The 17,979-nt window shown below is 43.3% G+C and overlaps 1 long non-coding RNA gene and 1 other non-coding gene across 3 annotated transcripts; both read left to right on the top strand.

Moving 5' to 3' along the window:
* The first annotated feature begins 356 nt into the window (after positions 1 to 356).
* Positions 357 to 439, top strand: trnal-uaa (transfer RNA leucine (anticodon UAA)). Its single transcript has one exon. It is a non-coding gene; the product is annotated as a tRNA-Leu (tRNA).
* A 13,759-nt stretch (positions 440 to 14,198) lies between these two features.
* Positions 14,199 to 15,223, top strand: LOC140590931 (uncharacterized). Of its 2 annotated transcripts, none has more exons than XR_011991835.1 (5): positions 14,199 to 14,521; positions 14,632 to 14,742; positions 14,859 to 14,897; positions 15,001 to 15,063; positions 15,177 to 15,223. It is a non-coding gene; the product is annotated as an uncharacterized lncRNA (long non-coding RNA). The 2 variants fall into 2 exon arrangements; XR_011991834.1 differs by having other exon boundaries at positions 15,174 to 15,223.
* The last annotated feature ends 2,756 nt before the right edge of the window (positions 15,224 to 17,979 follow it).

Raw genomic sequence — 17,979 nt, 5'->3', positions numbered from 1 at the left:
CTCCTGTACATGCTGAATGTATGTCAGACGGCCCCTCCCGGATTATAATCAGTCAAGAGAATAAACCGGTTGTTTGCAACTTCTCCCCGTGTCAGCTGTGAATCTCTTCTCATCCACGGACCCGGTGGAGACGGCCTACTCCAACACATTTAAAAACATGTTTAAAGAAGGAGAAGAAGAAAAACTTTTAGTGATATTTACCAGTGTTAGGTTGAAGAAAACATTTAACCAGCAAACATTTTAGACCCTGCAGCTCGAACATGTGCGTGCGATCCGTTTCAACAATGCGGGGCGAAATGACGACCTAGGCGATTCGAAGCTTGCACACGCACATTGATGCAGAATATTCCATGTTCACCAGGGTGGCCGAGTGGTTAAGGCGGTGGACTTAAGATCCAATGGATGCATGTCTGCATGGGTTCAAACCCCACCCCAGGTAAACCCTTTTTTGATGACAACCAATGAGATGAGAGAAGGCCGTGCTTAACCAAGTTGAAAACATATTAAAACCCGTCCATCCTGTGAGCCATCACTCAGGACGAGACACATCCCCCCCAGCAAGCAATGGCGAGCGAACTGACATCATCCAGCCCGACATCTCCTGAAGCCACCCTACTGGAGCCTGCATCGCCTTCTGGCCTGCGAATGGGTGATACAGACCCGTACCTTCAGTGGTACCCATCATTGCCTCGGGCATCAACTTTTGAACTGCGACTGGACAAACCGCTAGAGCATCCTCAACTCATCCTGCGGCGGCCCGCATCATGGGGCCCGTATGGGGCACCATTCCTGCCACCACCACCACCCCCTTCTAGCCCGACCTGGGCTGTGTGGCCGGGATCACAACAACCTCCGCAGGAGGCCCCCGACCTAATGCGGCGCTGTCATTATCTGAAAATGCTGTGGATGGGGGCATCACCGACTCTGCCATGAAGATAATCAAAGGGGCACTGCCCTGTATTCTGGATCGGGTTATCGAAGATGACATGCAGGAGACCTGTGTCGGATGTTCTGTGAAACACCCGAGCCAGCGGAGGCACACGTGTCTCTACGAACCTGAACCGATTTACTTCTTTAACAATTTTGAAAATCTGATCAAAAAGCTGTATAGACCATGGTTCAAATATATCATCACGAAAGCGGTCGCGATGTTTCACCCTCACCCCGCACCTGTCAAAGTCCAAGGTGCAGTCTAGAAAGTAATTTCTGAACTTAAAACCGAAATTAATGTACGTGAGAAATTGCGCGAGCTGAAACGAGATGTTGAAGGGAAAGATTATGAGTGTGCTGTAGATGGTGCAATTAGTGATTTCTGGGATATGCACAAGTTTGAGCAGACTCTGGCTGGTGTGTAAATGCTGAACAACGTCAAAATGTGATTGGTTGGCAATTTTTATATGCTTTTCTAAATAAAATTATTTGAGTCATGAAAACACTGAGTCATTATTGCTAGAGGTTCACGATGGATAACAAGCACTTGAAACGTGTCTATTATACGCCATCAAACCCTGGGTCATTTGTCGATAGATTATACAGGTCACAGATAAATGACCAAAGTGGACATACTGTGGATAAAAAGCAAGTTATTGCGACATGGCTGTCTGGTGCTGATGCATACACATTACATAAACCGATCAGATTTAACTTTAAAAGGAATAGAGTCTTTGTGACTAATATCGATTATCAATGGCAAGCTGACTTGGTGGACATGTCGGCTTACGCAGACCAGAATGATGATTTTAAATACATGTTGACGTGCATAGATATTCTATCAAAATACGCATGGGTGCGTTGCCTTAAAAGCAAGACAGGTGCAGAGGTAAAAAAAGCATTTGAAAACATTCTCTCTGAAGGCAGGATACCCAAAAAGCTACAAACCGATCGAGGGACAGAGTTTTTTAACACGTCGTTTCATAAGCTTACGGAGAAACATGGGATAATACATTTCGCAACCGGTAATGATGTTAAGGCATCCATAGTAGAAAGATTTAACCGCACTTTAAAGACACGAATGTGGCGCTATTTTACGGCTTATAATACAAGAAGGTATGTGGACATTGTACAAGATCTGGCGAGTGCTTACAATAACACCTGCCACAGCACCATTAAAATGAAGCCGGTTGAGGTGAATACGGAGAATGCCGGACAGGTCTTCAACAACATATATGGCTTGACACCTGGTGCAGCTGAAAAGCGTCGTTATAAGTTTAATATCGGTGATGTGGTCAGGGTATCGAAAGCACGGGGGAAATTTACCAAAGGATATGAGCGGACGAGTATTTTACAGTCACCGAACGTCTGCCTAGATCAGGATAAAAGATTATGATGGGGAGATCATAGACGGCACATTTTATGCAGAAGAGCTACAAAAGATCAGAATAGACAAAGACAAAAACTTAAAAATTGAGAAAGTCGTTGCGGAAAAAACGCAAAGGGGTAAAAAAATGTTTTTAGTGAAATGGCTGGGGTGGCCTGACAAATTTAACAGCTGGGTCCCCGCTAGCCAAATAGTTGACGTATAAGTGCGATGGTGCGTATTTGTGGCATGCATTCACATCAAAAGCAGCCATGGAGGAGGAAAGCGGTTTTTATGTTACGCTCCCTAGCAACGCATCTATGGATGTTTTCCCGCACAATACCATATCAAGCTACACAACAAAACTAGCCAAGCCGATTGATCTGAACGGTAAATGGGAAGTAGGATTAGCGGAAATCCACTACCCGCGAATGTGGGATACACTGGTGGAAGAAGACACATTATTTTACGTGGCCGGCGGGGTGTCAATACCACCAATCCTGCAATACAAGCTAAAAGCGGGGCATTACAGAGATATTGAAAACCTAATCAGTGAAATTAACGATGCTCTAGGAATGTCAAAACTAAAACTTGACTATGGAGTGATAAAAAACAAAGTATATATGGTTGGTCCACCACAGCGAAAGGTAGCCTTGCAAGGATGCTGGGGTTTGTTCCTGATGTATTTCAAAAGATTGATGATAGACCATCGGCTCCGAATCCCGCAGACATATGCGCCGGATTTTACACAATTTACGTGTATTCAGACATTGTCAAGCACCAAAGAGTGGGTGACAGTTTCGTGCCTCTTTTACGGGGGTACATATTACGGGGACTCACAATTTGATGGTCACAATATGATACGACAGGATCCATTACGTGTCGCTCTGCAAGAATCACATTGATAATATAGTCATCGAGTTAAAGTCTGACCAGAACAAGGCGATACCCTTCCGGTACGGAAAAACGATCGTGAAGCTGCCTTTCAGGCCGGCTAAGCACTACCCCCAATAATAATAATGTACAGCGCCGACGGTTTTTCAGATCCACATAGATATGTGGAATACTACAGAAACCAAGCTGGTAACGGACTCCCTGGATACAACGGCGCACCTGTCATGTACGGAGGGGGGCTGGGGGGTCTTTTTCGAGGACTCCTCAGAATGGCAGTACCATTTCTGAAAAGGACTTTCAGTATGGCGCAGGGCTGGACTGGTAATCTGGCATACCGGGCAAATGCCCGGTGGGCCGACGCACTTGGGGGCCGCTCGATATAATATGATTTTATTTATTTATTTATTATTTTTTTTAAATTGGCCAACGACCGGCCCATAAAGCAGGGACAGCGGCCCATTGGTTCATTTTCCATACTGACACTGGGCTGGCCTAATCATCTCTTACAGTTTTTTCCAATCATTTTAACGCGTGTCTCAATACCATGTCCACTTTTTCACAACACTTAACACATGCACCATACCATTGGACCATGTGAGCTAAACTATGTATACGTTTGCATTGCTTTGACACAATATGCATTCAATCACCACTTCCCCCAAATTTCACGAATACTTCTCTCAGTCAGTGTTCGCCACCAGCAAAACTTTATACAGCTACAGCCGATTTTTCAGACATTTAGATAATCTGTTCAAAACAGTTAACTTTCAGGTCAAAACCTAATGAAATATAGAGCACTGTCAATTGAAACATGCTGCATTTTGACAGACAAAGGACACTATGCAAATAATTATGCTTTTAGCAGAAATTTCCTAATTTTGTTTTTGTTTGCTGCTTCGTTACCATCTACACCATCTATACAAATGAGGCCATGGAGTGTCCCTTTCCTTTTTGCAAGGCAACACAATGTAATCTGTGCAAAAACAGTAGGTATGGCAACACATATATTACAGTATAACATTCACATTCTTTTAGCAGACAGTTTTATCAAAAGCATCTTACAGTGAAGTACGGTAACTACAGGGACTGTCCCTCTGGAGCAAGTTGGGGTCAAGCACCTTGCTCAGGGGCACAATGGTAGCACCCCCTGGGAGTGAACTCACCATCTTCCGGTGTTCCTAATGGGAGCCCAGCCAGATCCCTAACCACTAGACCACCACCATCCCCCTAGATCAGGGATCTCCAAGTCCGGTCCTGGAGAGCTACTGTCCAGTAGGTTTTCTATCCTACCTGGCTTCTGATGAGCCACACCTGTTCCTGGTATTTACTTGAGTATAGGTGTGACTCATCAGAAGCCAGGTAGGATAGAAAACTTATTGGACAGTAGCTCTCCAGGACTGGAGTTGGAGACCCCTGCCCTAGATCACCCCAAGCATTTTACAATGGTTGAAGCTGGAAAGCTGAATGAAACTGCCTGAAATTTCAGCTAAGAACCTATCTAGGAATTTGTTTGGTTAGTGCCAATTTGCCATATGTACAAAAGGGGCCATCTTTGGATTGGCATTTTCTGCTAGGAATGAAATATTTACATACTGCAAAAAAGAAACGGAAACACCTACATGATTTCTAATGAAATATATTGCAGCATTTTAGAATTGGTTGGTATTACAATTTTTACACACAAAATTAGTTCTTGTTTATTTCATTTTTACAATGCAACATGACAGTAATTTGTGCCAAACTGGAGGATACAGCCACACTTTATATATGTAATTTGCAATGCTGAAAGATGTTAGTGTTTTTTAGCCCATTGAACATTGAGTGCCCCAGCAGTGTTGTTGGGTGACAGCATTTGTCATTGTTATGGCAGTATGAGTCACTTTTGCGTGAATTGTGAAACGTTTTGGTGGTTGTAGGGCATTTTGCACCAAAGGTTAAGTGATGTGCTCAGGTGTGTATTGGTACAGCCCACTGTGTGAAGTGTTGTGAAAAAGTGGACATGGTATTGAGACAAGTGTGAAAATGATTGGAAAAAACTGTAACAGGCTCCACCCCTCCCCCTCTGTTTCTTGTGTCAGATGCAGTCAGTGGCTCAGAGCCAGAAATCAGTGGATTTAGGATGGAGAAGCAAAAGCGCAAGGGCAAGGGGGGTGCGGAGAAGTTGCGGGCCAAAAAAATTACCGCAAGGATGGTGTACTTGTTGGTTGTGTCCGACCGATTGTGGTGGGCCGGTCTGAGCAAAAATGCCAGGGCCCTTTTTTTGTCCCAGTCCAGCCCTGGTATGGCGAAGCCGCATTTAAAATCGGCAGCGCAAAATATTGCAAAGGATGTAATTTCAGGTGCGATTACGGGGCAATTAACAACACGACAGCAAGAGGGCTCGGGGCTCATGGTGTTGGCGCGTGGTAAGCGTCAAAGACCCCCTGGTGATCGAATTACAGATGCTAAAAAACGCAAGGTTTCGACCAAGAGAAGCTCAGTAGTCAAAAAGAAGCGAGAGAAGAAGAAGGCATCCAAAAAAGTACAGAGAAGAAGATACATTTTCTAAAACTATGGCCCTCATACACAACCTGTCAGAGGAGTGCATGAAATCAAAATTGGATATTTTTGCAGTGCCATACACAAAAGCAAGCATCGATAAAAATATATACGTAGAAGTGCCGCCACTCTCAGCCTTGACAGATAATGGACCCCTGGTAATGGGGAAGATTACCTAGACCTCAACAACACGCTACTGCATCTACGGTGTCGAATCACAAAAGCTAACGGGACAAACATTGACCCTGCCGCGAAGGTGGGGGTCATAAATTAGCCTCAATTTTCTCACAAGTGGACGTATCGTTGGGCGACAGGCTAGTAAGCCAGTCTAGCAATACGTACCCTTACAGAGCCATGATAGAGTGCCTGCCGGAAGCCTCCTGTTTTCCCTTTAAATTACAGTTTCGGAACGCTATCCAGGCAGTTTTCCTGCGAGCTGTTTTATAAAGACAGTTCCGGTGCTATGGACAAGACCGACCCTGATGGCGATAACAAGGGCTTAGAGAAAAGAGCAGCATTTTCAGAAAGAAGCGGCGTTTTCGATTTGATGGGACCCATACACTCTGACATATTTTTTCAAGAGAGGTTAATGCTAAATGGAGTCGATGCCAAAATTAAACTGGTTCGAAACAAAGATGAGTTTTGTCTCATGAGCGGAGATGCTTAACAGTACTCACTGAAAATCGTATCGGATTCACTCTTTGTTAAAAAAGTTTCTGTGTCGACGGCTGTCAAACTGGGTCTCGCGATCGCCTTGCTGACAGCCAACGTGAAATACCCGATCGAGAGAGTCTGCATGAAAACATTCAGCGTTGCTGCAGGCAGCCAGGTCTGCGCGCAAGAAAACTTGTTTCTCGGGCAGTTGCCTAAAACCGTTGTCATCGGGCTAGTAGACAACATGGGTTTTATGGGAGCGTATGAGCGTACCCTTTCAATTTTCAACATTACGATACTGAATTTGTAGCGCTTTATGCCGATGGCCAGCAATACCCCTCTAAACCGTTTCAGCCTGATTTTAACAGGGGAAATGTTGCCCGTGAGTATTACAGCTTGGTTCTGGCCACGGGGAGAGATTTGAAAAACGATCCTGTCACTGATCTCTATGGTTAAAAGTGGAAACATGCGTCTGGAGATGAGATTCCGTCAACCTCTGACCAGGACTGTCACACTGATAGTTTACATGACCTTCGACAATATAATCAAGATTAACCAAAGGAGAAACGTCTTGTACGATTACTACTAGTCATGAATACCCTGGAGCTATCGAATATCCTTAGTAGAAACTGATGGACTGCGAGACATTTTTATGGGGTATTAGCTTGTGATGAGCTGGAGGAAGTAAAGCTTGATAAATTACCCGCAGTCTGCATCGTCAATACACATCCTAGTTCTGCCACCGGAGAACACTGGCTGGCGCTTTTTATGAACCATGACAGCTCCGCAGAGTTTTTCGACTCGTATGGAAATCCACCTGATCACCCCAGCTTTCCGAGAATCATAAAGACATTCATGACGAGGAACTGTGACCGGCTTGTTTACAACGCAAAGCAGGTTCAAGACGATCTCAGCGTGATGTGCGGCTAACATTGCCTTTTTTATTTAATTAATAATTAGAGGCTTTCCTTTTTCTAAAATTATATCATTTTATAGCAATGATTTTAAAAAGAACGATGCCATGGTTTCTCATTTTGCTTCTAAATTTAAATATATTACAGTTTTTCTCAGTTGCTTTGGTGCATTTCTCACAACAGACTTAACAGTTGCATAACAGCAAGTGCATTTCTCAAAACACTTAGTGCAAATGGCAAAACATCATGGATGACCCACAAAAGCAAGTAACCTCTTCAAAATACTTTGTCCATGCCTCAAAAACGAGTATTTATGTCATTGAATATGTCAGTGCTATCAAAATCCCAAGTTCATGAATTATCGTCCACGGACATGACAGCCAAAATGTAAAGTCATGTTATCGATATAAAATATACACAATGTAAACATTTTCTGATGCACAAAACATCTGAATGACAAGGGCAGGAAACATAAAAATAAAAAACACTGACTGCGTGTCAGGGTCAGCCCCCCACTGTGGTCCTTCCGTGCCCCTTCCCCATTTGACCAGCAGGTGGTGCTGGTCATTCCGTCATTCACGTCAGTCCTTGTTCTCCCCTGTCTCCTGTCTGGTCTCGTGGCTCAATGTATTAAGCATGTGCTGTCTGTTTGCCCCTCTGTCCTGAGTTCCCTCTTGTCTTGTGTTCGAATCCCACCTCCTCTGTTTTTGTATTTAGCTCCCTGGTTTTTTCCTTTGTGCTTGTTAAACCCTGGTGTCTGATTTAGTAATTGGTTTTGGTTTTGTTTCTTGTTCCCCTGCCTTATGTTATTACCTATGTACCTTCCGTGTGTTATATGCTTCCTTGGTTAGTGTTTAGTTTCCCTGATGGTTAGTGTCTGAGTTAATTGGTTTCACCTGTGTCCTGTTTCCCTAGTCTTTGTTAATCAGCCTCACCTGCCCTGTGTTAGTCATTACCCCTTAGTATATTAGTTCCTGCCTGTGTTCTGTTCCCCGCTGGTTCATTGCGTTGCGTCGTGTCTATGTTAGATGTGTATCCGGTTTTTGTTATTTAGTTTTTGACCCCTCGTGGTCTGTTTTGGTTTTGTAGTTTCTTTCTGTTTTATTTAATAAACCCTGTTCTGTTTTCCTGGAGCCGCAAGTGGGTCGTCCGCCCCTTCTTTGTGCACCATGCCTCGTTCCCGTGCCCGAGATGCCCACAACCGTGACACTGCGGGAGATTGATTCAAGAAGAATATTTTACTGATTGCACAGGTATATGGTGACATTCCATGCACTGCAATTGCAATCTAGCAAAAAAATGCATTTCAATGCCTCATGAATAACATATGAAATCAAAAAGGGGAACAATATATACATACTGAAACTCTAAATGCTTTCTAAAGTTGCAGGTGATCCTGTATATTGGGCCACATGTTCTCATCCAATCACAATGGATATCTTCCTGTGCAATGCAGCGTGGAAAGGACCTCCTAGAATGTCTTCTCTGCAGGCGTCTGTTGTTATATCCCGACACACAGCTTCCATAGCAGCAAGCAGTGTCATTTGTGTATGTGGGTTACAGTCATATACCTTCCACCTCCAAGCTAAGAAGAACTCCTCAGTTGGATTGAGGAATGGGGAATATGGTGGTAGGAATTCCATCAGCATCCTGGGGTGGTTGGCAAACCATTGCCTGATTGGGTTGGAGTGATGGAAACTCTCATTACCACAAATGATCACATACTGCAGTACATTTTCTTCAGCAATCTCCTCTTCAGGAATGGGATCCCTCTACAGGGTGTTCAAGAAGGTCAGCAGATGTTAGGTGTTGTATGGCCCCACAAGAGGGATACGAGTGTGGACCCCATTGTCCAAAATAGCCGCACACATTGTGATATTCCCACCCCGCTGGCCTGGCATGTCAACAGTAGCTCTCTGTCCAATCAGATTATCTCCTTCCTTTGGCCAAGTTGAAGCCAACCTCATCCATGTATATGAAAATGGTGCAGGAATCATTAGTATTGTGAATACATACCAAAATAGTTTTGTAGAAACCTTTAAAATACACTTGACAGCTAATGATATCTTGTTGAACACTTTTGACTGCAATGACTTACGCAATGACAAAATTATGTTTGTCTGGAGTGTATGACTATGTAAAAGAGGGCTAGCACAATGTATTTTGATCATAATGACATAAGCAACCGCTGATGTATGATATAGCTGAGAATTGCACATAAGCATCTGCCTGAGTGTACTAAAGCAATTGCAAAATGACGAAAACAACCAGAAATTGCTGTTATGATCTGCACAACTGACTAGAGCAGGGGTCTCCAACTCCGGTCCTGGAGAGCTACCATCCATTCAGGTTTTCTATCCTACCTAGCTTCTGATGAGTCACACTTGTTCTCAGGTAAATACCAGGAACAGGTGTGGCTCATCAGAAGCCAATTGGACAGAAAACCTACTGGATAGTAGCTCTCCAGGACCGGAGTTTGAGGCCCCTGGACTAGAGGTTGTGGGAATTGAACGAGCAGTTTTGAGAACTTCAATTCTGTTGTGAGAAATGCATCAAAGCAACTGAGAAAAACTGTAATCGTGTGAAAAATGTGTTTACCAAAATGCAAACGGTGAGATGTTGTAACCCAGCAGGCATCCGACATTGTCACGACGTTGAATAACAGCTGAAATCCTGTTTTTATGTTGACAGCATTGTTTCAACGTAAATATGATGCTGAGATTTCAATGATTGCTGTGAGCATGCAGGAACAGCATTGCAACTATGTTGATCTCGTGTTGAAATATAACAATATAATATATTATTTTTAAAAGTTGAAAAATCATTCTGGTAGCACTCTGCAAACATTTATTAATATTTTGCAGATATATTTTTAAAAAATGCTCTCGGTTTGGGCTGAGCGGCGAACCGCCTTCGCCCATGCGTACTTCCTGCATTCTCCAACGGTCTCCCGCTTGAGCGGAGAAGGGTCTGGCTGCAGATCTCCACCAGGAGGATCTCCACTAGAGGGACGGAAACACGTGACTCCACTAGCGAATCCGGACATCGATTTAAATTATATTTAACATTGGAAATGGACGTTTGTCACACTCCGGCTTGCAGGCGAGCGGGGAAGCAGGCAAGCAGAGCCGTTCTCACGGGTAAACAGGGGTTTTAATCAGCAAGACACACACACGCAGGAACATCCACGGACATTACAATAACGGATCTGGGGAAACTAACTGAGACACGGACTAAATACAAAAGACTAGCCAGACATAACAGGACACAGGTGATCACAATCGGGGATTCACACGAGGTAATGAGGGGGGCGTGGCACACATCAGGATCGTACGGAGCGGGGCGTGACAGAACCCCCCCCCAAAGGCGAGCACACCGGGCGCGCCCGAGAGGAGGCGACGGACGAGACGAGGGGCCCAAAACCTGGAAAACAAAAGCAAAAACATCAACGGGGAACAGGAAACAGGACAGAGACACAGAACAGGGACCAGAAAAACGACAATACCTGACAGAGGACAGGGACCGCAGACAGGCAGACAGAAAAGGGCGACATGGAGGGAACACCCACAGGCGACACGAAGGGGCCAGGAGTGAACAGAGGAGGAACAGAGGGACGAGGAACAGACACAGGCGGGACGAAGGGAGGAGGAGCAGACAGGGGAGACCAGACCGGAACGGAAGGGGGACAAAGGGGAGCCCGAGGGAGCCCAGGCGGGCGACGGGCAGCGGCCGGAGGGGCCGCAGGCGAGAGGGAGAAGGGAGCAGAAGGGGACCACACAGGGGCCAAGGGAACGGGACGAGGGAGTGACGGAGGGAGCAGGAGGGAACACCGGTGCAGGCAGGCAGGAGGGGGAAGCCGCGGCAGGCGGAGGCGCAGCCGTAGCCGGCGAATGCGCCGTCCGACGCCCAGCCGGAGCCGATCCTCCTGTGCCACGCCCCCCTCGTTAACCTCATGTGGATTCCCTGTGTTTTACGGCTGTTTCTGATTGCTGTCATTAGTCCAGTGTATTTAGTCCGCGTTTCCGTTCGTTTCCCCAAGTCCGGTCATTAACTTCACGTGTCTTGATGTGTGTTACCCCGGAAAATAAATCCCTTTTGTGCATATTCACGGCTTCCTTCGCCTGCTTCCGCGTTTATCGCATGACATCAGTAATATCAAAAAATGCTAGTTGAACTCGGTGAGGTGAACAAATCAGCAAACCGATTAAAGTTGCAAACATAATCTGTCTTACCGCAACCGAACAAAACATCAGTGTCAATATTAATATGCATAACCCTATATTCCGTCAATTTGCTAATCATATTCAAATAATCAAAAATACTACATAATAACTTATATAACTTGGTCACAATTTATTGCACGCAGGCTGTATTTTGTGCATCTTTAATATTGTTGACACTCATGTTTGGTTCGGTTGCGTCAAGATATACTGTTTTCCACTTTACTCGGTTTGTTGATTTGTTCGCCTCACCAAGTTCTCCTAACATTTCTTGTCATTACTGACAGCTATTTATTGTATTTATTGTAGCTGTGTATACCTGTTTTATTATTGACTACCGGTAATGAAGGAAAAAAGTATTGTTCTTGGCGCTTCACCTCTGTTGCGACCATTCACATGGACTATACCTCAGCCTTAATGTCAAAGTAGTGCGCGGCAGCGTTGTATTTACTCCTTCCAGTAATATTAATTGCAATTGTATCTTATTGTACCCTAATGCCAGGTTTAGCAAACATAGTACTGCGTGCTGAAATAAACCTCTTACAACATGACAGCTATACGCAGCTAACCTGTTCCTTCCAAATAATATAACTTGTGCGCAAAAGACAATTATTTATAAATGTATTTATAAATTTATAAATATTTTTTTTTCTTTTTCAGTAGACACAATCAGTCTAAGCTTAAGTATTCAATTTAAAGCTAAATTTGGAGAAGAAGAAAAAGAAAATCACCGTTCGAATGCTACCGCTGTTGCTTGTTCTACCCACTTTTTTCTGTCGAAAAAGCTAAACACTCTCCCTCTGACAAATCCAGGCTGTGCGTGGAGATCATGTGATATCTGGTACTGCCTCCATGGCGTAAGTTTGCATAACGTCAATTCCGGACTCTCTCGTGGAGTTCACGTGTTTTCCTGTCCCTCTAGTGGAGATCCTCCTGGTGGAGGTCTGCAGCCAGATGCTCTTGGAGACTGGTTTTAGAAACACTCGGAACCGATCGAAGAGGTGGATCTTAGGTGCAGGCAATCCAAAAAGTAAGCATATAGGCAATCATGAAGTTGACCAACGTCTAACGTAAAAGTTAATATTAATTTATTTATTTGTTATTTGTGAGGCCGATCTTTCGCGTTCTTTTAGTTGAAATTAGTGAGTTTGGCGCCATCGCGTCAGCTCGTTAGCTGCTATTGATGCTATTTCACAAAACGTTCGTATCAGTCAGGTTGATGTTGTTTTAAAATGGTAGTTGGCATAGAAAACATTTTAAGTGATATGGATATAACATATTTTAAGCCGCTAGTGTGGGCTCTCGGTGAAGGAATTTCATTTTTTACAAAATGGTGGTTTAATTGTACAAAGACACAGTTTTGGCCTATATTGTGTAAGACTGAATATTCAAAACCTTTTATTGTTGCATTGTATTGTGGTAATTCAAAACCTGAACCAGTTGAGGACTTTCTTGAAGATTTTCTCACTGAATTGTCACATCTAATACAGCATGGACTAAAGTTAGAAGAAAAATTGTACAAAATTGTCATAAAGGCTTTTGTTTGTGATGCTCCTGCACGAGCATACTTAAAGTGCACCAAAGCCCACAATTCTTACTTTTCATGTGAGCGTTGTATAATCAAAGGAAAATGGAATGGTAGAGTGGTATTTGATGGTAAACAGGCTGTGGCAAAGCGAACAGACGACCAGTTTAATAGCTTTCAGTACCCAGGACATCAAACAAGTTTAACACCACTAGCAGCTCATGGAATAACATGTATTTCACAATTTAGCTTGGATTACATGCATCTTGTTTGTTTGGGTGCTGTCAGAAGGATACTGTACTTTTTGACTCAAGGACCCCCTATATCTAAGCTTTCAGTTAGACAACGTGGACAAATATCTGAGAACCTTGCTGCTTTAAGTAGATCTCTACCTCGTGAGTTTGCTCGTCAGCCAAGGCCATTGACCGATTTGGAAAGGTGGAAAGCAACTGAATTCCGCAGTTTCCTATTGTATACAGGACCAGTTGTGTTGAAAGATGTAGTGTCTGAGCCTTTGTATTTTCATTTCCTGGAACTGGCTGTGTCAGTGTCAGTTTTGCTGGAAACAAACAAAAATAGGAGATGCCATTTCATTCAGTATGCGAAAGATCTACTGAAACATTTTGTTGGCAAGTGTGAAGACCTCTATGGTGGAACCTTTACTGTTTTCAACATTCACAGCCTTGTTCATTTACCTGACGATGTATCTTTATTCAAGTGCTCTTTAAATGATGTTTCAGCATTTCCTTTTGAAAACCACCTACAGAAGATAAACTTGTGAAAAAAGGCCAGAATCCTGTAGTTCAGGTTGCCAAAAGACTGACTGAATTGGAGTAAGTTGGCAGAGCAACTGCTAACAACATTGCCAACTCTTCATACTACATTTCAGACAAAATTAAGGATGGCTGTTTTCTGTTGGGTGACGCATCTTATGCATTTGTGCATAGGAAGCAGGGAAATTAGTTGGTATGTGATGTGATTAGGGAAGAGTACACCCATGATTTGTTTGAAGCCCCTTGTAGCTCAAAACTCCTGAATATTGTGTTCATAAGTAAACAAAATCTTCAGCGTTTTTCGAAAAGAAGAACAATCTTCATTGAGATCATGGAACGTAAGGCTGTTTGCCTACCTCATGATGATGGATATGCTGTGTTTCCAATGCTACATGGCTCAGAGAAAATCTGATTCATGCATCACAAACAAGTAAATTTCTTTTGTATTTTTCCCTCACCTATTCATCTAAACAGTAATATTTGCTAGCAGGTTATATTTTCTGCTGTATTGTTTCAGATGTGGTCATTAGCCATGTGGCAAGAAGAGAAAAAAGAAGAGGAATTAACTATTCCAACTTCATGGGTCAATATGAATCAGAAAATTATATGGTGGCCCAATGGCAATGCATTAAAGAAACACAGCAAGATGGAGCCACCATCAAAGACTTGGAAATCATTTCCTCTAATAAAAGTGAAGATATCCTCAGGTAATTCACTTTAATAAAAATGTATAGAATTTTATTTATTTTTTATTTTTATTTTTTTTAATATAAAATGTTTCCTATTACCTAAGCTAAATCGTGTGGGTTTATCATAGATGACAAATCACTTTGTGATCATTTTGCGTTGATGACTGAGTGCGACACAGAAGATGAGGTTGAAAGTCGGAGAGTCCGGAAGAGAAAAAATTATGAAGATTTTGAACTTGGTGAGAAAATGGAAAAATTGTTTATAATGAACAACCATTACTAAAGTGTTTTAGTCCATTAACATGATTTTAGCCATAAGTCAACTTGTGAAATAGTGTTTTAACTTTTCCCCCAGATTTATTTGATTCTGAAGAAGACTCAGATATCACACAAGGTAACCATTTACAGACATTTATCCTAACACTTAAATGATTCATAAATATGGGACAAATAAATGTTATTAAACTTCATATTCTGGGTTTTTGGAACCGATGCAGTGAAAGACTATCCGATGCCGCCTGCAAAGTTCAAAGCTGCTAAGAAAAAAAATATGACTGAAGGTTTGTATTACAGCTGAACATTCAGAGTATAATTGAAAGAAAGGGAATAAATAAAATGCCATCAACCTAAATAGCTTTGACTAAAAATATTGATTATTTGTTACATTTAGCAGAAGTGGATTCTTTAATCTATTCAACTCAAAGATCAAGCACACCTCAACAGTGAGTTAAATATTTGGCGGTTTGTAGTTGATTGCATCCAGTGATGTAATATTTTATGCATTGTATTTTACAACTGTTTGTAGGAGACGATCCTTCACCTGATTCCTGTCCAGGAAGGAATTACAAATCAGGGAACATTTCAGAAGTTTAGGCAATCATGTTGAAAGAGTTTTTGTTTTTTAATCTATTTTTTACTGCTATGTATTTACAGTGTGTTTGACAGTATTGTAGAATATACTGTATACTGACATTTTTGCATTTAAATTGTGATTTTATAAATGTTGATTGAAAAATTTAATTTGTCAATCTGAAAAGAAAAATGGGTCCCTGCTCTGTCTCTCTGTCCGCCGTGGAGTCCCTGCTCTGTCTCTCTGTCCGCCGTGGAGTCCCTGCTCTGTGTGTGTGTCCGCCGTGGGGTCCCTGCTCTGTGTGTGTGTTCGCCGTGGGGTGCCTGCTCTGTCTCTCTGTCCGCCGTGGGATCCCTGCTCTGTCTCTCTGTCCGCCGTGGAGTCCCTGCTCTGTGTGTGTGTCCGCCGTGGGGTCCCTGCTCTGTGTGTGTGTTCGCCGTGGGGTGCCTGCTCTGTCTCTCTGTCCGCCGTGGGATCCCTGCTCTGTCTCTCTGTCCGCCGTGGGGTCCCTGCTCTGTCTCTCTGTCCGCCGTGGGGTCCCTGGTCCAGAGATCGAATTTATTGACGGCATCGACGGCAAAAGCCGCCGTGCCTTAGCAATTTGCCGTGCTGCCCTGAATATTTACAAGTTCTTGCCGGCAGATACTTGCAGTGCCCTCTTCCTCAGTTGCCTTTGTGCCCTATTATGTATGTTTAGATCATAATAAAGTCAATAAACTTATGAAATCAAGAACAAGTTCTTCCATTTTTTACTTCTCTGTCGCCATGTCCATGATATCTGGGTTGATAAGCGCATCCCATAATTCTACGTTAGCCACGCCTCCATGGTTAAATTATTCAGAGCGGCTATTCTAGCCGATGCTTACCTCCCACCGAAACTAATAGCAACATGTGCATAGAATAGGGAGGGTGAGAACGTTTAGAAGTTCTTTTGAAAGTGAGGCTGTATTGGGGGTATTTTTGACACGTGAACAATCATCGATTTACATCGAGAAATACATGCTAAGGACCTGTTATAAGGCCACAAAGTTCCAATTAAAATTAGAGATGCACCGATTGACCGGCTAGTGATCGGAATCGGCCGATTTTTTGTATGATCGACCCAGATCGGTGACCGGCCGGTCAGTCTCACGTCTGCCGATCCTTTTATTGCCAGCAGCAGCGCAGGCAATTACGTCACAACTACGCGCGCACTCACAGTCTGGTGATAACATGTCGTTGGTGTGGAAGTTCTTTTCTGTGAGTGGAGATGACACAAAGATCGCAGTTTGTAACGTTTGTAAAGCAAAAATACATAGTGGGGGAACAAGCTCAAAAACGTTCGGAACAACAAACCTAATAAGACACTTAAAACGCTATCATTTAGCTGAATATGCCCAGTTTGAAAAGGGGAAAGTGGCTAAAGCTAGCGCGCCGAGTCCAAGCCAAAGCTCGTCAGCCACAGGTCAGCAGCCTGTACTATGCTTTATTGGGATGAGCAGTGAAAAGACCAAAGCAATCACGAGGAAAATTATGGAATTTATGGCCCTTGATGACCAGCCGTTCTCCATAGTCGAAGACAGAGGTTTCAGAAATTTGATGAATTACCTCAGTCCAAAATATATTATACCGAGCCGGCGGTACTTTTCCGACGTTGCCTTACCCGAGTTGTTTAACCTTGTGTCAAAACACACACAAAGCCTATTACAAGCCGATCCCAAAGCAGCCATAAGTTTTACTACTGATATTTGGACATGTAACTTTAGCTTAATGTCAATGATGAGCCTGACTGCTCACTGGGTTGACAAAGATTTTCAGAGACAACAATTACTTCTGCACTGTCAAGAAATTAAGGGATCCCATACTGCTGCCAACTTAGCGAAAACTTTTGACAAAATGTTGCAGCGGTGGGATTTGGGCAAGAACAGGGTTCACGTTGTGCTTCGAGATAATGCACGAAATATATGCAAAGCACTTGATGAGGCCAACTTGGCAAGTTTGCCATGCATGGCTCACACATTACAGTTGGTCGTGAACGAGGGTGTGCTCTGACAGCGAAGCATCACCGTTGTGCTCGCAATTGCCAGGAAGATCGTCGGACATTTTAAACACTCAACCCTCTCTTATTCGCGTCTTCATGACATTCAGGCACAGCTTGGTCAGCCCAGTAAAAGATTGCAGCAAGACGTTCCCACCAGGTGGAACAGCACCTACTATATGCTGCGATCGCTGGTGGAACAGAGACGCGCATTGGGGGCATACGCAGCGGAGCAGGAGCTGCCGGCTACACTCAGCGCACAGTATAGAACGTCCTGAAAATGCTTGAGCCTTTTGAGGAACTCACAAAAGAAATTAGCTCCTCGACAGCAACAGCCGCAGACGTCATTCCAGCCATCACTGTTCTTAAACGGCTTTTGGAGAAAAGGACAAATGCAGATCATGGAGTGGGCAAGATAAAAACTACACTGCTGGAGGCAGTTCAGAGAAGATTCGGCGAGATTGAAAAGGAGCCACTATATACTTTGGCCACCATTATTGATCCCAGGTAGGTTAAATAGGCATCTGTTACATAAAGTCTCATAATGATTATTATTATTATTATTATTATTTATTATCATTCATAATATATAACATTATATATGAGTTT

The sequence above is a fragment of the Paramormyrops kingsleyae genome, chromosome 5, assembly GCF_048594095.1.
Source record: "Paramormyrops kingsleyae isolate MSU_618 chromosome 5, PKINGS_0.4, whole genome shotgun sequence".
NCBI classification, from domain to species: domain Eukaryota; kingdom Metazoa; phylum Chordata; class Actinopteri; order Osteoglossiformes; family Mormyridae; genus Paramormyrops; species Paramormyrops kingsleyae.
This window is presented reverse-complemented; position numbering and strand designations above follow the sequence as displayed.